The following is a 26095-nucleotide window of genomic DNA, read 5'->3' as shown; positions in this document are numbered from 1 at the left end:
TTGGAGAAATAATTGAAATGTGTTAAGAAGTATAGTTTAGAAAAAAATAATTATGTCATGAACTACATCCTGGTTTGGGTTGGGAATGTTTTTCAGTACCTGTTGTGATCTGAGTAAGTGTTTCAGGCTATTCTGTGAAATAAAAGGAATAACTGTTACCTGCTTGGGATCTAAATACGCTTTTGAAAAGCAGCAGCGTGCAGAGGTGGTCCTGATGCCGGGATTGTATGTCACATGGACTTGGCATGGTTACATTTCCCACCGTTTCATGAATCAGGTGGGATTTGGGCTATTCACTCTTTATTTATTTATTTATTTTTTAAAAATTGTCAGAGGTTGAGGTGTTGTTTTGGTAACTTTTGTTTTTAACTGGAGGTAAACAAGTGCATTTTAAAGTTGAAGCAACTGTTGTATCAAGTTGCCTTAGAGACTGAGTACAGGACATCATGGAAATGTGGCCACTTATGCCTGTGAAGATGCTAGTCATTTGTCTTCTGATGGAAAAATGCTCTCAGTGGAACTCGGGTCATAAAGCCCCCTTCCTGGCACTTGCTCACCAGAGAAGGACAGCTGTGAGAGGTTTTCATCAGCTCCTGCAATAGAGCAGGACAGCACTCTTACACCTCTCATACAGTGCAGAGAATGGATTTGGCCAGTGATTACACATAATCACAGAATGGTAGGGGCTGGAAGGGTTGGAACCTGCTAAAGCAGGTTCACCTCGATGAGGTCACACAGGAACATGTCCAGGTGGGTTTTGAAAACCTCCAGAGAAGAAGACACCACAACCTTGCTGGGCAGTCTTTGCCAGGGTTCCCTCATGCTTACAATAAAGAAGTTTTTCCTTAAACTTGAGTGGAACTTTTTGTGTTCCAGCTTGTTACCCCTTGTCCTGTCACTGGGCAGAAAAAAAGTGTTACCCCACCCTCTTGACATCCTCCTTTCAAATACTTAAAAGTATTAATGAAATCCCCCCTCAGTCTCCTCTTTTCCAGACTGAAAAGTCCCAGTTTCCACAGCCTTTCCTCATAAGGAAATTGTTCCAGTTCCCTGATCATCTTGGTGGCCCTGTGCTGGACTCTCTCCAGCACTTCCCTGTCCCTCCTGAGCTGAGGAGCCCAGAACTAGACACAGGACTCCAGGTGAGGCCTCACCAGGGCAGAGTAGAGTGGGAGAAGAACCTCCCTTGACCTGCTGGACACACTCTTCTTGATGCATCCCAGGATGCCATTGGCTTTCTTGGCCACTCGGGCACATTGCTGGCTCATGGTTAGTTTATTATCAACCAGGACCCCCAGCTCTCTTTCTGCAGAGCTGCTCTCCAGAAGGTCACTCTGAGCCTCTCCTGGTACATGGGGTTGTTCTTCCTGAGGTACAGATCTCTGATTGACACTATTGATTTCAGCATTAAAAAGGCAAATCTACAGAGTTTTGAGCCACTGTGTTCATTTCAGCAAGACATTTTTTGACAGTTTATTGATGGAACTGTTTGTACTGTTGTGAGCCAGAACAATGTCAGGTGGGTACTGCCTGTACTGGAACAGGTAACTTTATTGTTTCCTCATTCATCCTTAGTATAGGAATGTGAAGGCCAAAACTCTAATAACTCCAGATGATTGTATCTTTTTGCTCAAAGAGAAAAGCTGTAGCTAAACTTGAATTTAATTTTAATTCCTGATGTTTCCTTTTCTTCAAAGCAGTCAATAAAAAACATAGTTAATACTTTACTTTTAAATACAAGTATAGGTCCCTTCCAACCCTTAAGATTCTGTGATTCCATGAGTTCAGGCTTCATTAAAATGAAACTCACTTTAGTTTAAATTTCAATATCAAACTACTTAGAAATTGTTTTAATCTAAATTTTAATATCAAACTTCGTACATATTTACACAGGAAGAACAAAGTTGGTATTTTAGATAATTTTTAGTAACTAGTGTATGATGTAGGTTTTCTAAATTGGGTTATATGGGTAGCATTTCTAACACCTAGGACAATGGTGCATAAAGTTTGCTTTTTGGCTGCCTAAATTCCTAATGCTGTCATGTACAACAAATGTACACACAGCCGTCTGTTCTCTTTGCAAATTACATACTACAGATAGCCACATTGGCACAGATTTTTCCAGACTCATCACACTGAACCAACATTAGGATGCGTGCCAAAGATTTGAATGTGTAGAATAAGAGGCAGGACATGCAAAATCCAGCACAGCACCAGCAGTGTAATGATTGTCTTTTACTGGGGTTCTGTTGTGATTTGTAAAGTTTGCGCCGCAATCCTTCAAAACCTTGTATTTATACTATGACTTTCAGTGCTTGGATTTGTGCCAGAGACAGGGAGTGGGAGGGTGAAAGCTGTTCAGTTTCCTAAAATGAACAGCAAAATACAAAATTCAGCAGAGACAGTCTCAGCCCAGCTGTCAGCCAGTGGGCTACTCATAGGAGTAAAGTACTTGTGCTTGTTTTCGAATAAGGCTTTGTGGCAGGTGGAAATTTGAGTTCACTGAAACAGCTGAGTTTGCTGCAGACTTTGGCTGTAACCCTCTGCTCAGCTCTTTGGCAGGAGGACAGAGCAATCTAGTCCAGAACCTGAGATCAGCTACTCAAGCTTTTACATCTCTAAGAGCCTAGCTCTCCAATTAGTAAAGGGAAAGAAACTGTGGTTAGCAGTGAATATCAGTAACAAAGTTTTATGCTTCTTGTTGTAGCTGTCTGCAGAGTCAAAAATGTGTTTGTGAGTTTTAATGCGTGTTGTGTAACTGCTGTCTTTTTGCATGAGGGTCAGGTGGACGTGCATCATGCAGGAAGGCATTGATTAATCAAGGCAATGTTCTGATGTGAACAGGAAACTTAAAGTGGGTTTCTCATTAGCAGTTCTCTGTCTCAGGTCTGTCTTCTGAAATCATGTAGCCTATTTACTTCTCGACTTGAGTGTTTCAAGCACTCAGCAAAACTTACAGTAGTCAAGCTCTCTGTAACCATTGTGTTGCAGGTTTTTTTTCCCCCACTTCTTGAGTCTTTTTAATATGCTGATGATTAAGGATATAGAGCTCTTCTTGTTTGGGATCTCCCACAGCAAGGAATGCTTTCTCCATTTTTAAAACTTGTTTTAATACCTAATTATATTTGTTTTCAAGGTTTCTGTGAAGAGGTTTAAAGGTGTCTATGTGACTGTGATGTGGGATGGACCAAAGGCAGTTTAATCTTCTGTGGTTGATGAAAATGTTAGCTTTTAAAAATGTTCAGGAAGCAAAAAGAAAGTAAATGAAGATTTGACTGAATCTTTGAGGGTCTGTGGAGGAGTTAATGAAACTTTCATCCCAACAATCAAATGCTGTCTAGTGTAGCAAAATTATGTAGTTCCCTTTGTGTGGAGAGGAGAGACCTGAGGGTTGGGAAAGGACAGTGTCAGTGTTTAAATTAATGATTTCCATTTCCTGTGAAGATCAGAAGACACTAGGCTGAAGTGTTGTAAATTATAGTTTTACAGTACTGTGAGAGCTGTTTTATTCTGGTAGGATTTGAGGGCCTCTAGCAGAGCTTTGGTGTGTTAATAGTTTAGGGTATATAAACACCTGTGGGAGATGCTGTCCTTTCCTTGAAGTTTGAATTAAGTGACCCCTGTGGAAAGAGAAAGAGAAGAATTTAGGGAAAAATGGGTTAAAGACAACTTGTGTGGTCCTGTGGCGTCAAGTCACTGAGTTATGCCTTTGGCTGTTGTATCTGAAAACAGTTTCCTCTAAGTCTTGCGCTACAGATGTGGATCCCAAATGCATGGGGAGAGAAGGGATACTTAGCTGCTAGCTTATTGAAATAAGTATGAAACAGCAAATAAGAATGTCAGGTACAGGTCTGAGATGTGTGGCTTTGTGTCAAAACTTCAAAAGCACATAACTAGCAAGACAGCACAGTTGGGGAGAGTGAGAAGCTGGATGAAAGAGACAATTAGGGGTTTTAGGTGTCCTCACAGAAAAGGTAATTTTGGTGGCTCTTGAGGAGAAGATGACTTGTTTTGAAGAAAGGCACACAAGCGATTTCTAAGTGCCGATTTTTTTGTTCTGGAGTGAAACTACAGCGTGTGATACCAATTTAATTAAAAACAAAACTGGTATTCGCACATCTCCTTCCCGGTGTACGCGCTGCAAGTGCATTAGCAAAGCCCATGAGCATGTTTTTTTTCTCTCCCAATTTATTGAGAAACAGATAGTTGGTTTTATTTTCTAAGGTATTTCTTCAGGGAGGTAAACTCATCCCATTTTGTAAATTGCAAGTCATTTTACTGCTATCCTTCCTCTGCCAGGGCACAAGAACTTGCAGAATTTACTGCTGCTTGTTACTATGGTCACACTGTGATAAGAATTTAAAGATAACACAATCTATAACTGCTTGGATATTCATATCTAGGTATATCAAGTATATTTCTACAAATGGATTTTCCCTGAGGTTTGTGAGCAGGCTGCACTGATTGATCCTTGGTGATAGCTGTATCAATACACAAAGTACTAATAGGCAGCTGGTGCAATGGTGCAAAGTGGGTTTTAGGAGGGTGGCCTTATTAGAATAGAGTTCTCATTAGGGGAGAGCACCACATTTAAAGTCATTTTACTTCTTGATGTTGCTGTAGTGCCTAGTGGAGACGGTACGATTACTCCAGGGAGAAGATGGAAATGCCTCACATCACTCAGCTGTCCTCTTGCTGATTAAGGAGTGACACTGTCCAAGATGCTTTTCAGAGGCAGGCAATTATTTTCAGCTGGAGAGATGTTAACCAAGAGCTGAGGCCTTAGGGCAGCAAAGGGTGAGCAATGCTAGAGAGGGAGAGGGGCTCTTCTCAAAACAGGTATGATTTATTTTGCTGCATTAGGTCTGTCTTTAGATAATTTTCACCATTTGCATGATGAAGCATATAGTGCTTACGGCTTACTCTGTGCAGAGCTAAATGTTTTCTGTTCCATATTCTTGTTTTTACACTTACTAAATTATAAAACAATTTAGTGCTAATTTGCCTTGTGTTGTATAGTTAGACTACCACAGATGCCTTTTATTCTTTCTGCTCTTTTCAGATAGCATTGGGGGGGTTGTTCTGTTTTTGTTTTAATATTGATCCAGAATCTAGTTTTAAGCAGCAAAGGGATTTATATCCAGCAGGCTGCTGCTACACGGTCATTTTTTTTTTTTGTGGCAGACCCATTACTTGATGACAAAATTGAGAACATTGCCAACTGCTGAAAGCTATGCTTTTGCTATGGTCTTTGTAAGAGAGCTGTGGATTGAAGGTAAGAGATGAAAGGTTTTTTGTATATTTTGTAATGCAGCATAAACTGAAAGCTCATTTAAAGATTCTTTATCAAGCAAATTAGTTGTCACAATAGGGAATAATTTAGTAGCAGCAGAAAATATTGTGTTAACTTGTAAAATGCTGCGTACAAGGCTCCAAATGAGAGAGGTTTATATAGTGTTATCACTGACTGACCAGTTTCATTACAATGGAACTAACAATTAAGCTGTTTGAATTATTCAGCAGATTGATATTTTTCAAGCTGACTGTGAGTCATATTGCCTATGTGGAGATTAATCGTAAATGACCTTGTTTATGTGTACATTGAAGAGGAATCTCCTTTCTCTGACTAGACTTCCTGATTTCTGTACTAGCCTTAGTCCAGCTGGAGAGTAGTCAGACGCATGTAGATGTAGTCCCCATGAGCTGCAATGCCTGAACAAGTGCCCCGGTGTTATGATAAAACCTATTGGGAAACTCTTGTTTTTGGTGGTACCATATAGAGACTGTATGTTTTCTTTTGCTATGCAACTTAAATATGAAGAATTAACAACCTTTTAATGCATGTATTGTGTAAATTGTAGCTGAACAGATAACTGCTTTGCTTACACTGTGAGTGTGCAAAAATGTCATTTGAAAATCTGAAGATATATTTTGCAGAGAACAGACTTTCAAGTGTTCCATGTTAGCATATACAGAATAATCTGTTGTTTATATAAGTAACGGGCAGTGGAATATCAGTTTTTGTTTTGTTTTTTTATTTTTTTCTCCCAGAGAACAGCCATGCTGAAGTTAAAAGACTAAAGGAAGGGGTGACAGGGACACAGACCTCAGTTGTAGTTGTGCTCTAGAGTGTAGTATTGGGTTTTCTGGTTATTGCTATTAAATCGTGCTGAAGCTTCTGGTTTAGTTAAAACTTACAGTACGTGTTGCGTAATTAGTGTATAGTTTTTTGGGTTTTGTGCTTTTACCATTTAACTGTGCCTTGATTATCAGCAGCCACTGAAGCTCACTTGGATAAAAGAACAGAATGCACAAGTCCAAAATCAGTAGGGCCTTGTTTGCAAATATATGCAAAACAAAAGGTGAACAAAGATCAAAATCTGGCTTTTAGGAGACATCTTTTGTGCTTCTAAAAGTTTGCTTTTCCTTAATAACAAGAATCTGTTAAATACTGAAAAGATGTGGTTACATTTCAATGACATTGATGTTTTGTCTAATAGAGCAAACAAAAGGAAGGGGAACCTTTGAGCATTTTGAGAAGCTAAGTATTTAAGTAGAAACTTGCCCTATGTTCATTTAACAGATTTTTTGTTTGTTTTAAAATCTGTTGGAATGTTTGATTACTTTGGTCAATGTCTAAGTGAACCTATGAATTCTTAATAAGTTTTTGTTGTTGAATTTAGTCAGGGGAGGGAAATCTAAACTCGCACTAAGAAAAAATGTTGATCAAGATAAATGAACCTTTCTCACCTTGGGTTGTTTTGTAATGGATAGGCATATAGTACTGTCTGAGGGCTCATGTCTCAAAATAGCTTTTCCCCTCCTACTATTAAAAAATACATGTGTTTATATACTTATTTTTTTTTCCCTGGAGAGGTGAGCAGATAGCAGACAAGATAAGAACTCACGATGTGAGAGTGCAGAATGAGTCAGGGTTTTACAGTTAAGTGAGACTCTGTCATAGACAAAGAATTGGGTGCCTCTCTTGAAGCCCACCTTTGAGAAGGACTTTTTTCCCTGAAAAATGTTGTTCCTTAGTAGATGGTGGCCATGGGTCAGGGTGCAGCTAGTGCAGGCAGGTGTAGACAGAACAGCAGCTGGCATGTAGGTGGACATTCCTTTAGAAAAAAGTTTGCCACAGCAGGCTTGATTTGGCTTCTGGGGCTGATGGGAGATGAGGTTTGTTTTTGCAGGAGCAGGTGACTTTTCTCTGCCCTCAGAGTGATTTGACAAGGTAGTCTGATCTATCAGTGGGAGATATGTATAAGACAGATCTGCCTTTCTCCTTAATGGCCAAAACCTGACATATGGTTTCGTTTTGGGGAATGAGATGCTGATATTTCTGATCTAGATTAGCTGTCGTTAGTGTCTTGCTCTGTGGTTTGTGCTGTTCTCCCCAGTTTCTGGTTGGATATGTTTGTAGCTTTTTTTTTTAAAAACTTTTTTCTTTTAACCTAATCCGATGCCATGTGACCAGTGTCTTGTGTAACTCACCCTTTCTAGGGCCAGTTTATTAATGCACTTTGGTACAGACTATTCTGCCTCTGCTTTTGTACCTGTCCCTGACTTTGTAATTACTTTTCCCCTGAGCTGTTCTGGTGCTGGCAGCCTCGGGGCAAAAGTGCTGGTGGTCTGAATGGCTCGATGTGTCCTCTGCTGACCTGGTGTCAGTGGCTGGTGCTGTGGGAGCATTGCCAGGGCCCTGCCTGCCTCTCTGTAGCCTCTGCACCCAGCCTGCCCAGTGCATGCAAACACCCATTTGGGCTGTTATGGAAGCTTTATAAAGGGACCTGACTGCCTGCGCTGCCCAGGGTGTCAAGGAGTAAGCTCCAGTCAGGTAGCAAGGAGGAATGTGAGCATTCCTCACTCTGAAGTCATGTGCTCTGGCATTGATTTTTCTCTTTTTACAAAAAGCACATTTGCTGGGGCACTTTAATTTACTTCTTATAAACCCACAAACCCTTGTATTTGCAACGTATCTTTCCTGATGCAGTTTTTGTGTACTGAGAATGACTGTTTTTTAGTGACAGAGTTGTGCTATAAGTATAGCCTGAAGAAGTGTAGTTGCAGATTTGAAGTGTTCAGATTTCTCTTCTCATTATTTGCCAAGAGCTAAGTGGCTGAAACAGTGAGAGAGGTTTCTGGTTACCATACTTGTATCAGTTGACTGCGTGATTTTCTTATTAATGAAATGTGGCTAACCAAGCAGTTGGCATCTGCTATGAGAGAAGGTGAGTGGGAAATTTCAAAGACTGGTTTTAAGACTTTGTAGACTAGCAATTTAATGTAGTGCAGTAAAACTTAGCAGTTTCATCAATTCAGAATGATCCTGGCAGTTTCACATTGTTTTATTGCATGAACAAAGAAGCTATTGTTCTTCTGGCTGTTGCTGTTTGCCTTCCATCAGTGTAAAGTTAAGGTCCATAAGAACTTCTATGAAACTAACAGTCTCTTTTGAAAGAACCACAAATGTTTGGGATTAGTCCGGCATTGCTTCAGCAGCCTGAACAAGGACCAGATGGGGGTGTGTAGCACAGCACGCCAGAGTAAGAGCCAGTGGTGCATGCTGTTAAAGTGTTGGCAGTTAAAGTGACTTGTAAAAATCACACTGACAAAATCACCCGGACAAAATCACCCCATTGTGTTAGTTTCCAGAGAAACTTAACACTTAAGAGGGTTAAGGAGGGCTGCAGTGGCTGAAGTACCATGTTTGTTTGGCCTTTGGGAAAGCCATGGCATAACCAAATACAGAATGAAGAAGTTTGTTTTAAAAAGTTTTATGGAACTTTGGGTGGTAGCCTCGTGATAGTGAAATTAAGTTATGGGGACAACAGAAATCTGCAGGTTGAATCTTAGAACTGGAAGGAAGATCTTCAAAATGCTTAATAAAATAAGATGCTCTAATGTGCCAGAAGACTAAAGTAAAATGAGTGTGTAGCTGAACTTTCATGCCTGTTACATTTTCTGCTTTTATATCAAAGATCGCTGTAAACTTTTAAAGGCATCATTTACTAGAAGTCTGTACTTTTATAATTTTTTTTAAGTAAATACAAGAAAAGTATTACATTATGAATATGTTATAGTACCTAAGGTATATTATAATACTAATTTTTGGTATATATTAATTACATTATTAATAATGTAAATACAAATTTTGTTGTCTGGAAGTCTCATGGAAGACGGGATCCTGAAGGGCCATGTTTGTTTGAAGTTCAGATGTTATTCTGTGGATGCATGAGGAACTTTGAGAAGAAGTAACAAGTTATGCTTGTTTCTTTGATTTGAGGAGCTACTATTTACAAGCTTGGGACTCTTCCAGCTGTTACAGTAGGAGCTACCTTCTTGTTTGGGATTTGTTGGTGACAGAAGCTGATGAAGTACTTCAGGAAACAGGAATGGAGAAAGGAAGTTGTCTGAGCTAATTGCCAGCTGCTTGGGTTTTATTCCTCTTTCTAGGTGATAGGGATTAATTATTTCCTGAAGGGACCACCCATGTTTAACGGTATGTTTAACTGTATGTAAAGTCACACTGTTACACCAGGCACTAGATCGGTGGTACTACTCTGCTTAAGAATTTGCAGTCTTGTGGAGGGATAGATTGGTGAGGGAAGAAAGATCCTTACCATGTGGTGGCATATGCTATTGGCTTCAGCCTGGCAGGTGACTTCCAGAGCAATAGGTTCTGCTAGTGTATTTCAGTAAACCTTCAGCCCATGTGTCTTCTTCAGGATAGGAAGAGTGGAAACATAAATGCTTTGGTCAAGTGATGATTTAAGCAGAAATGTGTGATACTAAGAAGGGTGAATTCCTCCAAACATTGCTACCGTAGACAAAACAGTACTTGCTGCAGCTCTCATTTTACCCCAGACCATCCCAGCTTCAGATCCTGTGTCAAGTTTTAAGGGAGAGTTTTCTGAGGTCTGGCATGCATGTAGAACACACAATATCTTAAGACTGAAATTTACCTTCCCATTAATTCGATTTTGCAGCCTATCACTTTCCTGTCCTACAATGACATTTTTCTCTATGTGGTATTTCTCACAGACATTTAATTATCATGTGCAATTTGGAGTTTTCTTTGCATTACCTTCAGCTGATACTCTGTCAGTGTACTTACACTGTAGTTTGTATTGTGTTGTAATTGCTGTTTTTGAATTACACCTGTGCTATACTGAAGTTTGTCAAGAAATTGTGAAGTAAATGGCATAGCACAATGTAAGCATAACATATGAAGTTGAGACTTTGTATTGGCTTGAGATGTCTCAGTTAAATATGCAAAAATATGCAGAGAGAACATTTGTAATTATGCTCTGAAAGGTTGAAGGAGTTAATATGGGTAACTTGTATTGAAATGACTCAAAGCAAATAAGAGCAGACTTAGAGAAGCATGGCTTTGTGCAGGAGACACTTTGAAATCTAGGTATGCTCTTTCAAAAGTTGTATATACAATCAAGGAGGAATGAAGATTTTTTTTTTTTTTTTTTTAACCCTCAAAGTATTTTTAAGGTAGGTGACTCTGTAGAGCTTTGCTCTGCAATGACTGGAGGTTATGTTTCCAAAGCACACATGTACTGATGTGTGGATTTAGCTTCCAACTTGATCATGAGTTGGGCAAAGTCATGATCAGAAAAATGTGTGTAGTGATGAATCTCCTTTCTTTGTTAGCTGTGGGATTTTTTATTTTTAAAAACAGAATGTATTCAAAAGAGCCCTTAGACTGATGACTGCCTTGGTCTTTGTTATCTCTCTCAGAAGCACATGCAGCAAGTCTTCACTAAGCACTGCAAGAGATGGTGAGGTTTTCTAAGGGAGCAGTGGGCAGAAAAGGGATTACACCATGGAGCCATGCATCCTACTGCTGCAGCCTTCATTGCTTCTGGAGCTCATAGATATATATGCACAGTACTGAGCCCTGTAGTTGTCCACTACTCTCATTTTGTCCATCCAGAAAATATATCTCCTCATTTTGCTTCTAATGTTTTCAAATCCCCTATGTCATCTTATTTCCAGTGGTTATTTACTCTGCCTGGAAAGTCTGCACATTTTACTGTTGATGTTCAATTTCTCACTGCTGGATGTTTTTAGTACTCTTATTAAATGAAAGACTGTGCTATGCAAAATCACTTTCTCTTATAAACGTGATAAGCTCTTGGTTGCTTGCATGTTAAGCAGCTTTTCTTTTAGCAGATGGTTTACAGCTGAGAATATTGATCTTTGTGTTCAGAGAGTTATAGAAATGTCTATTATTTGTAGTATTAAAATTCTAAAATATAGTGTTGGAAACCTGAAAGTCTTCCAATACTGTAAAATGAGTTTATAGGAAAGAATAAATGACTAAGTCAAATCAGGAGTAAAGCTTGGTTGCTTTTTCTTTTCTGTTGACTTATTCCATTTTTTAAATACAGTGCTAAACAGCTCACCATCTAAAAACAGAGTCCTAGAACAGTCAACCTGCTTATTTGATTTTAAGTAAGTAATTAATTTTGGTGTTTTTGCTTCTTTATGAGAAGGTTGCGGGGAAAGATGGATGACTCTGGTGTTAGGTGGACTAGTTCAATAACCTTGGCTATTTACACTGTAGCTAATATTAGTGCTGAATAACTCTGGGAATTAATTTGCTTTTACTTAGTGTGGATAGAGACCTATAATAGTTGCATGCTATATTATACATGAAAACAGTGTTTAAATACAGGTGGAGTAGGAATTTCTGAACCAGCAAGTACAGCAAAACTTGAATTAAGGTCCTGGGTCAACTAATTGTATGTTAGTAACTATATACTAACCTGTGAGCTAGAGCTTGCGTGGTCTGCTGCCTCTCCTCATAAAAATAAAAGCAATGTGTGCCTTCAGCAAATTCAGCCCACAACTGCTTTAAGCCATACTTCTGCTAGCAAGGGGGAGAAGAGTGTTTTAAAGGAAAACTAAGCCCCAAGGAGAACTGCAATTGATGTGGGATAGACAGCTCGCTGCATGTGGAGGCTGGATTTGGGATTTGGGTCCCAGAAGAGGGGAGATGAGGCAGAAGTTGATGGTATATTGCCTGTAGGTATGCATTGGTAGTGAAGTAGACCCAGCAGCCAAAGTCATGATTCTAAGCAATAACCTTTTGTTAAGTTTTTCTGGAATATTTATTTTAGTATAGGGAACAGTTCCTCTGCTCTTGATTACATTTTTTTTTTTAAAGTGTTTTATTTTGAAGTGTTTCAAAACCTGGCACCAGCCTTGGTTTGCAGAGAAGTATGCATAAAATATATTTAGGAGAGGGAGACCATGACTAGCAGTTGTGTGAAACTGTTCATGCAGATGATGCCGACTTGCAAAGAAAACATCCGCTCCTCTGTACCCTTAACTTCATGATGCTGACATGCTTAAGTGGTGCTTCTCATGAGATGTATGTATGCAGTCCCAAGTGTCTCCCTTCACAGTAGCTTTTTTAACAGTCTGTTTCTCATTGCAATTTACCTTGACATTTACTAGAGTAGGATTTTCTGTGAAAAGGGCATTTTAGCTATCTTATCATAAGGTTTACAAAAGAATTGCGTTTAATTGCTCACACTGAAGTGCTCACTCCTCCCCATTTGCACACACTCTGCCCATGAAACATGTTAATCCCCTCCTGCCCTCCCCCCATTGATGAAGCCTGATACATTTCCTTTTGCATTAGTTAGGCCTTCTGGGAAATACATGCAGAAATAAAAGGCTTTTCTATAGCCCTTTCTCCCTCAGGAATGCATAGAAACCAGCTCGTTGGATCTGTTCCACAAACTTGAAACTTGATTGGAGGGGGGCACGGGTGGTGGTGGAGAATCTATAATCCTGTGCACATGTTGCTGAGAGAATCCTAATTACAAATTGAGGTAGAGGTATATAATCGTATAAGATCTCAAACTATTAAAAAAAATACATATCCTGTTCCTTATTTACAATCTCTGTGTTGTGCTGAGGTTTGTCTCCAAAGCAGGTATTTAAAACTATTAGCTTTGTGACCTTTGTTTGTCCTGAATCTTTATTAGCACTGTGTACCCAGATAGTCTACATAGAAGAGGCTTCTTTTGTTTACAGAGATTAGTCAAGTATGGTGATGGTTTCTCAACTACCAGTAGTACTTGGACATTTTACCTTAACTATAGCAAGAAATGTGCCTTTTTTCCTTCAGATAAATGTTTGTGCATACTAGTTACACATGTATGAAAACCCATGACAAAATATACCATAGGTTTTTACAGCAATATTGCTTTGTTGCTGATTGATATCTGTACTGTACCACTGGCAGAAAGGTCAGACTGAGCGTGGTGTTGTCTCTGGCCCTCTGCACGCTGGGATGTGTAGGAATGCTGTCAGCTTGAGCTGGGCAGACCATTATGTCACTAAGGACCTTGAGCTTTGAGCTACTTATGTGTCTCAATGGCTCTTGGAGCACAGAGGAGCTGCACCTTCCTGAGAAAGACCTTGTTTGGAGCTAACCTGGGGTTAGCCATGGTGACAAGGTGGTGTGGCCAAAGCAGGGAGAATACACAGTTGCATGAAGACTTGGGCACATAGCCTGTCTGTTTAGTTGGGCATAATGTCCATGCTCTCTTTCTGTGAATACATATGTAAATATCCATCATTGCTGCTTTCTCATTAGACTAACTCAGGAGCAGCAGCGGTATGGTGTTTTACGTGGTTCAGGTAGTCATCACATTCATGGAGGCCTGTGCATCTCAGTGTTGGTGCACTGCTGCCATGGCATAGGCCAGAAAAGCTAGCCTAAACTTCTTTTTCCATATCCCACTCCCTCTCTCCTTGCTCCCATGCAGCCTCTTCAGAAGTGGTGGTGCAGGTGCTTGGAGGCCTGATGCTGAGCCACATCAGTGCTGCTTACTGATAGCACAGCCCCACCAGCGACTAAGCGGTGCCGTTGCGGGGGCAGGAGCTGCTTGGGCTGGTTTTGCTAGTGAGAGGAGTGTCGGTGAAACCACACTGTGTTCTATGCTAAGGTGAGCTGGAGCATGAAAATGGCCATCAATAATATAGGAATTACTCTGTCTTGACTGATGTGACAGTTTTTTTCAGCTGATAAAAATATTTCATAAATATTGGCTTTCTTTCAGTTGTTGTCTAGTGTGGAATTATAGGTCATGTTCCTTGGCAGCCACCAAAGGAGAAAATTATTTTAATTCTACGCCTCTCCCTTGCTTCAGAGATTATAATCTCTCTGATGACAAGTTGCCAGATTATCTCTTCTCACCCCCTAGGTTTTAGGATGGAATTGCATAGGATGGGGTGTAGGAGACCTGTTGCATAATGTCCTCTTCCTTTTGATGCCAACATACTTGCCTCATGGCTCAATGATCTCTGCTCCTCAGTTTCTGTTACAGCTCTGTTTAATAACAGCATCCAGCACTGTAACACCTTCTGCAGGTAGTTTCTTGGAGCAGGCTGCGTATTTTGTTTTCTCTCTCAGTTTAATTTTAGGTTATCAAGTGATCTTGTTTGTTCAGGCGCAAATTTTCAACTTTATGTTTGTTCCTGGTAGGTGGCATTTTGTCCTGCAGGCTGTTTTGACCTTCATTGAAGAGGAGGCCTCTACCTGAGGTGCGCAAAGGTGGTGTAAGCTGGTCTGTATGCTTTCCAACACTTGACCAGCTGGCTGTGATCAATCTCTTTGCTAACCACAAATTGGGGGACATTTTCTGGGTTTGTGTTATTGTTGTTGTTCCTCATTCTGCTGCTGCATGAAGTAGTTTCCCCAGGATTTAATGTGCTGCTTCCAACCTATATTTTTAAATTATGTTGAAAGAGTTGCTGGTTTTAATAGGGAATAGTCATGCAGTAGGCAGTGGTTTGCTACAAAAGTATCTTGCTGTAGCTTACCAACATGTAACAACTGCCATTGAAGTTTGTTAGTCTGACTGACTTAATGCAGGACTACTTATTAGGTCAGAAAAGTGAAAGCAGAATTAATTTGAAAGCTGTTAACTTTCTGTGGATTTATGTACTTTTTAATAGAATCACATAGCATGTAAATACAGCAATGGTTAATCTTGTTTGGGAGCATTGTTTGCTTTTGAATGGTAGAAAAATTCTTTAAAAATGTGCTAAAACCCACACAGATTCATGATGAAGGTCTTAATTTACTCCTTGGTTTGAGTTTTATTTTCAGATATACATAGACCTTTATCAAAACTTGCATCATAGGGATGGAATGGAGTGCAACTTCTCCTTTAGTCATCTTCCGAAGGGAGGGATGCTGTAGGCATAATGAGTCTTGAATCTATTTGTTGAAGAGTACTTGGAGAAGAAAATCTATGTAATCAGGCTAAGCATGTTTATCTAGCACTTTAAACTCCCAGTTTGCCTGGTGTGTATACTTTAGACTGGTTTTGTTTCAAATAATAAGTTTGGTTTTGGAGTAGGGATTGAGAATAGAGAAATGTACCTCCTCACTTTATTGAGGCTACACATTGTTTTGGGTTCATGGGTCAGAAGAGTGTTTAGAACATCTGAGTTTCTTAAAAGCTAGAACTGGGTAATAGCTTGGGGTTTTTTTACTTTAAAAAAAAAATCTAATTAAAAAAATGTTTTTCAGTCAGGTTCTAGGTGAATAACTTAGGCAAGAGTTCAGAGGTATTAAACATGAATGGATAAAAGCTGTCTTTGTGTGCCTTAGGAAAAGAGGATGGACTCTTAATGTGAAACAATCTGATCAGTTAATGTGTTCAGTATGGATAAGGGTCTGATAAAACAGTTTCAGTAACAGTTTCTTAACAAAGAGCAAAGCCTTTTAAAAATGTAATAAAACATGCCACATTATTAACAGTAGATGTTAGCTGTAGACCTCCTTCCTTCTTCTGTAGGTTTCTTTTTTTTCTTTTTTACTGTCTGTGGCACAGGGAGCCTGGCTGTTGCAGCAAGGTTGTCCAGCAGCTGGTGGCTCTATGTGGCCAGAGTTCTCTGGGGCAGCCAGAGGCTGATTTGAGGACTGTGGGATGTGGTGGTGAGAATCTGGGAAGGCTTTCACTCAGATTCTTCACCAAATGGAAACACAGCAAGGCATCCACTAATGAGGAAACAATTATTGATGTAGTGGCAGGCTTTTTATGTTTGTATCATCTGAGGATTTTTTTGAAGAGCATGGATTTAATTTTCTTTTATTTAGGTGTGACATTATTTACCCTTCTTAAGTTTGACTCAAGTGACTCTTCTTTTTAATATCTTGATGCTAATTTTTTGTCTCATCTTGGAAGTACGTGAGTCTAGTGTAACAATGTCATCCTAATGGCAGTAGTGCTGGCCTCATGTGGCCTTTATATGCCTGCCTTGTAGGCATCGTGAGACAGGGAGGAACAGCCGCGGGCCCTTTTCTGCTTGTGGGTCGTTTGACAGGAGAGCTGTGCCTCTGCTACGCTGCCTCCCTGAAACACAAGTCTTTGTGAAGGGCCACTGGAGCTGAACGGGGCTGGGATGAACCAGCTCTGGCTGATGGGCAGGAACCATGTTGTTTTTCTCCCCCCACAGTTAATAATTGAGAGAAGTGCAATCCTGCTACAGCTCCTTTCTGCACCACTACAGAAACAACCTTCGTTTCCAGTAATTTATGCCTCTTACTGAGTTTTACACGTCATGGTGTTTTCCATGAGCACCAACAGACTTGATGGGTTTCCTGCCCTGCCCTTTGCAACCATCTGCTCCCTCCCAGGCTCCTGCTGCTTGCTGGTGGGAGCAGGCCCTGATCATCTGGGAAGCGTGAGCTCCATCTTTTGCCCTCCCTGTGTTTTTAGGGGAATGGGGGGTGTGTGGCATGGCTGGGCTTGTGTGGCAAACAGATGAAATGGGGAGTTGTGACATGCAGATCCAGGCTGGCCTTCGAACCAGCACAGGGGAAGGGATAGGAAACCAAATCCTCTGGCACAGGCCTTACTCTTGCTGGCCTGGGGAGGTGAGATTGTGAGTCACACAAAGTGAAGGCTTTGGTGGCCTGTATCTCCTCTTTTTGTCATTGAAGAGGCTCTTTGTGTCTCAAGAATCAAGTTAATTAATAAGGTCCCTTGTGGGAAGATTCATATTTGATACAAGGTGGTGGACGAGGCCTATCCTAAGAGTTGGTCTGTGTCGCTTTTGGGTAACAGTGCTGTTAACAAGGTTTTCTTCTGTGTAATCTGTGAGTATTCTTTGTCTGAACTGATGTGTTTTCTCCAAATGCTAGCTTGTGCCATCAGGCCAACAGGTTTCTGATTTGCTGGGTTTCTTACAGTATGGTATTGTGTTGGATTTTTTTTTTTCTGCTCTTCCCATTTTGGTGGTGCTGAGCTCTTTCCTGAGGTCCTGTGGGTTCTGTAGCTCGTTTTTGAAGTCAGGTATTTTTACCTCTATTATTGAGGAGCTTTCTAGAGCAGACATGGTAACCACTACTTTAAATCCTTGTGGTCTCTGCTTTATGGATGCACTGGAGTACCAAACTGAGATGACATCAGTTACTTCCTAGATATGCCAAATTCTAAATGAAAATGGTTCCTCCAAACCAGAAAGCAGACCAGCGGAAAAGAGTCTGGAACAGTCAAAAGGGAAAAAAAATGCCCTTTCTGTTCCCTCATCTCCACTGTTTTCCTCCCTGAGGTGAACAGAGGCCTGTGTCTGGAAGTACAGGGACTGGACCACCATGGACACAGTGGTGGTCAGGCTGGCTACAGGATAGGGGGGAGGTAAGGCTGTGTTGGGGAGGCATGTGCCACATCAGACAGTGTGGGATGGGGTGACTTAAGCACTTACGGCATTGTGCCTGGGCATCCCTCCCCTCTACTTCCTGCCTGTTCATACCTGCCCTCAAATTTTAGTTTACTCTTGTCCATGTAATCTTTTGAAGCTCTGCTGAGAGGGTGGCACTAGGATTTCTGAAGAAGGTAAGTGTAGATGGTAACTAATTGAAGTGATTTCTGCCTAGTGATGAAGACAAGAGGTTTGTCTTAGAATGGGTGAAAGGAGAAGAGGAAATGAGTCAGAAGGTTTACTTTTGTGTTTTGTAATTTCATTTGCTTCTCTTCCCCTTGGAAACTTTTATGTATGTTTTAACTGATGGGAGTAAGAATATGATGAGGTTTTTGTTTGTCTTTTAGCAACATGAGAATTGGACTCAGGTTCTAGAGAAGTATGTGTATTCATGGTATGGTCAAAGTTGTGTAACGAGAAAAATCTGTTGTAACTGTCTCAGTAGCTTATCTTATGTCCTTGCTTAGGCATAAATATGTCTGTTTCTTGACTCAGCTTCTTTACCCTCATGAAGTGGTGTACCTAGATTAAAAAAAAAAAAAACAAAATGCCAAAAACGCAGAAGCACTCTAAAGCTTACTTTTTTGCTTCCCCACCTTAAGAGTGCTCTTTCTGTGTTGATATGATTCAAGTTGCATCACTTAACGAAAGATCTTGGTGTATCAAAACAATAGCTGATTTTAAAAACCCCAAACCCAAAAAAGTCCCCAAAACAAAAAAGTAACCAACCCCACCAAAAAAACCCACAAAGCCAAAGCAAAAAAAACCAAAACAACAAACAAACCAACCCAAAAAACCCAAATGACCAGAAGATGGCCTTACCTATGCCCCTTATGCTGTAAAACAAGGGTATCTGTGTCATATAGGTTCCAGAGAGTAAATGTTTACTGAAGGCTTCTTCCTTTCAGTAACTCTAGAGCTACCTACATTGACTTGATATCAGAGGGACCCAGTACTGACAGTCCCTGGAGGATGCTGGTCTGAGTCTTGACTTTTGGCTCTGAACCTAGTTCCTATGGGAAGGTGAGGTTTTGGACAAGCATTGTCTAAATGTCTCAAAAAAACCCAGATTTAAAAGCCACTGCCAAAGATTCTTGTGAACATTTTTTTTTTCTAATGGCTTGGCCATCATAAACTATCTGTATGTATCTTTTTTAATCAGTGGTCCTTGTATTGCATATCAGCTTAGCTGACCTCACAAAAAACTTGGTTTAGTCTCCTTTCATTATCATAGAATCATAGAATTGTTTCAGCTGGAAGAGACCTTTAAGATCGAGTCCAGCTTTTGTCCCAGCCCTATCGACCACTAGACCATTTCCCTAAGTGCAACATTCACCCGTCTCTTAAACACCTCCAGGGATGGTGACTCCAGCACCTCCCTGGGCAGCCTGTTCCAATGCCTCACAACCCTTTCAGTAAAGAAATTACTCCTCATATCCAGCCTGAACCTCCCCTGGTGGAACTCGAGGCCGTTTCTTCTTGTTTTGTTGCTTGTTACTAGGAAGAACAGACCAACTCCTGCCTTGCTACAGCTTCTTTTCAGGTAGTTGTAGAGAGCGACAAGGTCTGCCCTGAGTCTTCTTTTCTCCAGACTAAACAGCCCCAGATCCCTCAGCTGTTCCTCATAGGAGATGTGCTCCAAATCCTTTACTAGCTTGGAAGCCCACCTCTGGATCCTCTCCAGCACGTCAATGTCCTTAATGCCTTGTTTGCCTGTGGACAAGTACAGGCTATTAGTCAAGTCCTTGAGGGACTGGTGAATGCTAGAAAATATGCTAGTAGTCAGACAAATGAAAAGAAAAAAAAAAGGTAATGGTCATAAATTGATAACTACAATTGATGGGAAAGAAAAAATTTAGTTGACACCTCAGGGTGAGCTATGCAACACCTCGATACTTGAAAGCTGAAGGCAGGCATTTCAGACCAGTAATAAAGCACACTTATGTAACAGAAAATGGGTGATGGATTTTACTTCTGCAAGAGGCTGTATGTTTGGGGCTGCCTTGTTTTTCACTTCAGCTGACTTGTAAAGGGATTTAGAAGCCTGTGTTACCCAGATGGGCTAATTGGTTTTCATTGACAGCTTTTGGCTTTGTAGCAGAATATTTTTTTTTCTGTGTGTATTTTTCCTTCTGTAAGTGATTGGTGTGCATTAATTGTTCTTTATGGTCATGCTTCATTGCTCTCATGTTTCCCCCCCTCTAATTCTTATCTTCTTAGTTATGTTACCTACCTCTGTATTTCAACTTCATACATCATTTAATGCATACCTTAATTTAAAAGCAGAGATGTTAGAAGCAGAGAGATATCTGAAACAAATTGGGAGAATTACAGCTTACATCTACTCTTCTAATGTCTTTTGTTTTATTTGGAAGATCGTGATGAGGAATACCTTCACAAAGTTCGGATCATAAAAAGTAATGAATTTTAAGCCATTGTTTAAAGTATTCCATCTGTCATTTTCATGAGATAATCACTTACAGGCACTTGACATCAGCCAACCCAGCTCCATATTGCTAATTGAGAAACATTTTCTCTCTACATGAATTCCTAAATCATGTGGGCTCATTACATAACCTGACACTAACAGGCTGTGATAGAATAAATCACTACCATTAGAGACCCTTTACTTGTCTTACTCTTTTACTCTTGTTCAGGGTTTTTTTGCTGTGCTTATGTCCGAAGATTTGGCCATTCTTTCATCTGTCTTACTCTCCTCAGAAAAATTGGGATGAAAGTATTTATTATGCTCCTTAGAGTTGGTCCTTGCATTATGCCAGGTGCAACTGCTGTTTGTAGTTAGTGCAGTCGATAAAACATCATGGTTAGAAATAATGTTGATATGAATGTGAGTTGATCTTTGTTTTTAAATGTGTTGCGCAAATTCATGGAACACCATCACAAGCTCAAAATCTCTTACCTTATGCAAGGAGCCTTCTCCTTACTTTCTCCAGTTTGTTATATCTATTTTTTTTTAATTGAAGAATGACTGTCATATCACAAACATTGGAAGAAGTGGATATCTCATTTTTTTTGATACATTGACTTATTCAAATGTAAGAATGTTGTATTTTATTAATATTGTCCTCATACAAGACTTGCAGAAGAGTGCTGAATGTGACAACTTAGGAGGAAGGGAGGAGAATAAACTGCACTTCTGTGCGAGGCATTTTGTGCCGTCTACTCCAGCTAATGATAGTGGTTAAGTGTTATGATCTTGAACTTGAAAAACTGATGGCACTTATGAAAGGATGCTCATCATTGAAAAAATGTAATAGCAACTTTGTTTTTTGGGGGGGTGTTGTTTCGGTTTTGTTTGTTTGTTTCTAACTAAGAGTCATTTTTCACTGTGAGGGCTTTTTGGTTTTTTTTTTTTTTGCTGTTGTGGTCCTTGTTGAGAAGCAATGCTACCTGCTCAAGTTCAAGTCATTGTTGACTGTACAACCGTCACCTTTTGTTCTGCAGTTGAATATGTAAAGGAAAGACTAACAATGGTTTCATTATGTGATTGCTCCAGAATGTTGCCTGATGGGCAGAAAAGCGTCAGTTTTAATTAATGGACAGTCTGTGAGTACAGTTTGTTCCTTTGAACTGTGCTAGCAGGCCCATTGCTCAGTGATACACTAACCTACAGGAAGGAGTATTTAGCCTTGGGAACCTTTCAGACTGGTATATGAATTGCAACATCAGAAATCCACTGATAAGCAAGACAGTTACTCATGCCAGTAGCTGTGAATTATGATTTATCTGCTCTGAAGTTTCTCTCTTGACAGGCTTAGCATCCATCTCTTCTAACAAGGAAGTAAATGGGTGCCTTCTACTCTTAAGTAGAGTTTTACAACTCAAGATGGCAATGTCCTTGTAAATTGGTTAAGTAACTGTAATGCTTTTTTCTCTTTGAGACCCTCTGATCCTGTATGCATGGTAGACATACCTTTTAAAATATGTGATATCTATTGCTCAGGGATGCATAACGTGACAAGCAAAGGTTAACGAAATGCCCACATGTGAAGGTGTTGGTTGTATGTTAACTTTTCCTTTGGCAGCACGTAAGCATTCCTGACCATAGCTGTGATAGAAAATAGTGTTTCCTGTCTACTGCAGCCATTTTGGCAACACCAGGTGTCTTGATCAGTCCATCACTGTTCATTGATGTGGACAGGACAGCCATTAGTTACTCATTTCACTACCTGTTTCTCTAGCAGTTTTGCATTTAGGGTCTTCTGATGAGAGAGTCTGTCAAGTCTTGATAAAAAGAGAGACTAAAGTTTTTTTATTAAACTAATTTTAAATAAGCTAATATTTATTTACAATTCTTTCTTCAGAGAATCACCTCTTTCAGATTGATCTTTGTTGTTGCACTTTTTGCCTGCTGTCTGAAGTTGCATCTAACTGAGGGCTGTGAGACTTGCACAACTATAATGCAGATACTTTGCATGATTGCTGTGCCAGTTGCCTTGGTTTGTAAATGATCCTTTATGGGAACATTCTCAGTCTTCACCAGGTGACAAGTAAAGTTTAAATATGCAAAACAGTGCTTGTTCATACTTTTTTGTGGTGTTCAAGTAGTGAAACCAAGTTGTGATGGAAATGGTACTTACTAAATTTGTGGTTGAGGTGTTTATCTGCTCTACCTCACAGCACTCAAATAGTATTTGGAGTTCTGAAGTTGGAAGACAAGTAAGAGTAAGTAAACTGGCTTCAACATAGGTGACTTGTCCCTCTCGCTTTCTTAGTGGTCTTTTTTGCATCCTGCTCTTGCCCACTTTGAAGCATTATTTTCTTGCCACAAGCTGCTAGTTTTCATCAGCATGGGAACTGAAGAGGGGGTGTGAGAGAGCTGCCTTTCAGTGGTGAGCAGCTGCTGGAGGTTGGAGCAGAGGAACAGAGGCCAAGCATCCCCTGTGTGCAGCTGCAGGGACAGGCTTTGTAGGCAGCCTAAGCCCACTCTGTCTGCTTAGGGGAATGAAACATGGTCTGGGATGGGAGGGTAGCAAAAATGGCTTGATCTGTGTTTGGTCCTGCTGTTCTCAACTGCAAATTTCTGGTTTTTATCCCATCTGTGTTACAGGCTTTGACATGTTGTCGATACAGTTGTAAATCAGAAACCTTTAGCTTTGTGTAGAGAATGTGTTTCAGTCATGTTCAGGTTGATGTTTTTGAAGTGCAGTTGTACTTGTGTCCCAGAAGCACAGCTTGTGCATTTGCACTTGTGTTTATTTGGTCCTCAGGCATCAACATGTGGCTTTCAGAACCTGCACGGTCCAGCCTTTTGGTATGCTTCTCACCTTCACTGGAGCTCAATCATGAGTTTACACAGAGTTCAAATAAAATAGGTTAATGTTTGGCAGTGCTTTTCTCACTTAGTTAGCGAGAGTCCTAGGAGCCAATTAACCCTGTGTGTGCTGTGAGATGAACAGGTATGCTTCAGAGTTAAAGTCAAATTTCTGGTGCAAATGCTAGAAGGGAAATTATGTGCAAGAGACTCAAAAAATACACTTACACAAGTACATATTAAGAAGACAGGTGGATCAATGGAAATCCTAACTTTTAAGGAATGCATTAAAGATGCTTTTTTCCATGGCAGCAACTGGTCTGGTAGTTTCCAGTCTCTCTTCTTTGGTTGGCAGAATTTCAGTCAAAACATAATACTTTCCAAAACTGCAATTCTGCACAGTGAAAGAGACAGAACTTTTTATCTTTTTGTTTTCCCCTTTTTTCTTTTTTTTAAATCTACAGTTAAGTGAGCTTTTAATTGTTTCCCTGCACTAACGTTAAAACTTGTCTGGCTGTACAGTGAGCTACATTCAGATATTGATCTGACTGAAAAGTGACATATCACAACATCCATTTATCCCCATAAAACCAAATGGCTTAGTTTTTCAGCTGGATAAGTTCCTTAAACCAATATAAACTTTAGATTTAGTAGGTTTATTTATCTCTAAGAACAGGGGGGGAAAAACCCTCATGCACATGTAGCTTTCTTCATCTCTCGTACTAGCATGTATAGTCATGGATTTTCTGCCCTTGAATTGTCATTCCAGGTGCTATAGTTTCCTGTAATTTTCCCCCCGAACCCCTGCTTGTGTGCCTGGTCCTGTTCTTTTGGTCCCTTGGGTGATGACATTCTGTCCCTGGCTGTGGAGGTGATCATGTCTACTGCTGGCAAATCTCTGCATCTCCATTAATACTCTGCTTATATTTGTTTGAATTATTTTCCCTCTCTTGCCTGACGAACTTCAAACAATTGAGTTTTGGGGCTTTTCCACTGGGCAAACTTCAAGCAGTTGGTAGTTTACAACCTCTTTAATCCTTGATAAATAATACTGATCAGACACTAGACAAGAGGGCGAGGAAAAAAAATGCATATGCAGATGTTATTCTAGCTGGAAAATATGTTCTTGCTTAACTTGTTTTTATATACCCCAGAAGGATATTCTCCAGAAAATGCCAAGTCTGAGAAGTGCTAAAACAGGTTGCAGTATGAATTCCAGCCTTAATCCTTTTAGCTAAGGTCCCTGGTTAAAAAGCAGATGTGTTTAGGGGAGCACTACTTATCTTTTTTCTGCCTTGGTAGAGAAAGACAGCTTTCTCTCCATGTAGCTTCTACTGGTGCAGTATGAGTCAGGGGATGATGCTGGGAATTTCCTTAGGAGGAAAAGGGGTGGACTAAGGTACTCTTTGAGCAGTAATTTGCTAAGTAGCCACTAACTACCAAGCATAGACTCTTGTATCACCTTTGATGGGAAGGTATTTTTCTTCCCTTTTGCACAGTGATGGGACACCTAGTTTTGGCTACCTTTTTTTTTTTTTTTCCTGGTCTGAAATGTGAAGCATTTAAGGACCGTTTCATGAAATTGGAGGGCACAATGTGCTGGCTGTATTCCCATTTGTGTTGTCCAGATGACTTAGAGCAAGGCCCATCCTGTCATCAGTCTGCCAGATGTGCCTTGCCGCATAAAAGATGAGGCTGAGGGGGATCAGTTAATAAAGTTTTTGCTGCCAGGGCACAATTTCTTAGGCCAGTGCAGAGGGGTGTGTGTTTGTGTCTTTTAAATTGGGGACTGTAGCAAAACACCTTACTTGGACCGTTTCCCCATAAATTATGGGATAATTTTGCTTTCTAGAAGAGGAGAAGAAGTATCTGCAACCTTCATCTATCCCGTTGGTGCTTTCTGCTTTGATTTTCATGTACTTTATGTTTCAGTCAACCCGTGCAGGATGAGGAAATGGCACTATTTGCAATGGGAGAACTGATTTCTCATAGAAGCTGAGTTTGGGGCTTTTAAAGTCTCTTTGGTGGCTTTGGCCTACTTTGGGAGCCGTCTGTCAGCCATGTATTAATTCAGATGAGTTAGCTGCATGGCGGTAGCAGCACACTTGCTTTTGAAATATCCTAGCACTGGAAAAAAACTTGCATCTTAGTCACTGCAGTACCATTTCTACTTCTGCTTACCCTCAGTGTGAAGTTCAAAAAATGACAGCTTTGCTTTCCTTGATCTATGAATGTGCAAAGGCCAAATTTGGAAGTCAGGCTTTTTTAATGAATACAGGGCAAGGACTGAGTAAATCTGTTGGAGAAATTGTAAATTGACATAATTTCTTTGTTCATGATACTAAAGGCTTGGCTCTGTGCTTGATAAAATGTTCTGAAGTGTGAGTACATAAGTGGGATTTTGTCATTCAGTGATGGAAGAGCAGAGCCACTATTCACAGTTTAGTTTCAGTGTGCCGTTTTGTAGAATATCTTATAGCAGCGTTACTCTGATACTTGCCTGACCTGAGCTACTGCCATAACTCACCTGGATACCAGGTGGTTGCTGACATTTTGAATATACAATCTTTGTTTTGTCAGATATTATTCCTGCTGAGAAACTATGCCTTTTAATAACAGCCATAAAAGGAGAAAAAAGCATTTGGAAGAGGGATTCTCCTTTTCTTGTTGCCTACTTCCCAGAAAGTCTTGCTGTGGAAACAGTGAAACCCAAAACACACATGTTGTATGTTCAAGCTCTTGTTCCTGGTTGGCATCTGTAGGCTCTGCTCTCCTACAAATAAGGTTCAGGGCTTTTTTTATTATGCTGCTCATAGTTTTTTGTTGTTTTTTTGGTGATGTTGTGCTGTTTGTAACTAAACACAATGATTAATTGTGTTGTAAAGTGACCTAGAAGCACCAGGCAAAATTGAATGCTCCACTGTGCTTGGTACTGTGATGAATGTATTTTCTGTTCCTAGATGACTTGCAGCACTATTAATTTCAGAGTTGTCTCAGAAACCCAATGAAACAGAATTTTAACTTTTCAAACTTGCACTGTGAGTAAAGGGTATATTTTTCAGTTGGAAAAGC

At 40.2% G+C, this 26095-nt stretch overlaps 1 protein-coding gene across 4 annotated transcripts in view; it reads left to right on the top strand.

Moving 5' to 3' along the window:
* Positions 1-26095, top strand: part of SEMA4D (semaphorin 4D) — an 84492-nt gene that overhangs the window by 9384 nt on the left and 49013 nt on the right. Inside the window, exon 1 of one of the 4 annotated variants that reach the window (XM_062017745.1) lies at positions 5215-5275. The exons of the other annotated variants lie outside the window; for them this stretch is intronic. The gene's annotated coding sequence lies outside the window, so the exon portion shown is untranslated. Of the gene's footprint in view, positions 1-5214; positions 5276-26095 lie in introns of those variants that run through there. 4 annotated transcript variants of the gene reach the window in all.

The sequence above is a fragment of the Colius striatus genome, chromosome Z (assembly GCF_028858725.1).
Source record: "Colius striatus isolate bColStr4 chromosome Z, bColStr4.1.hap1, whole genome shotgun sequence".
In the NCBI taxonomy this organism is placed as follows: domain Eukaryota; kingdom Metazoa; phylum Chordata; class Aves; order Coliiformes; family Coliidae; genus Colius; species Colius striatus.
Note: the sequence above shows the minus strand (reverse complement) of the source record. Positions and strands in the feature narration are given on the sequence as shown.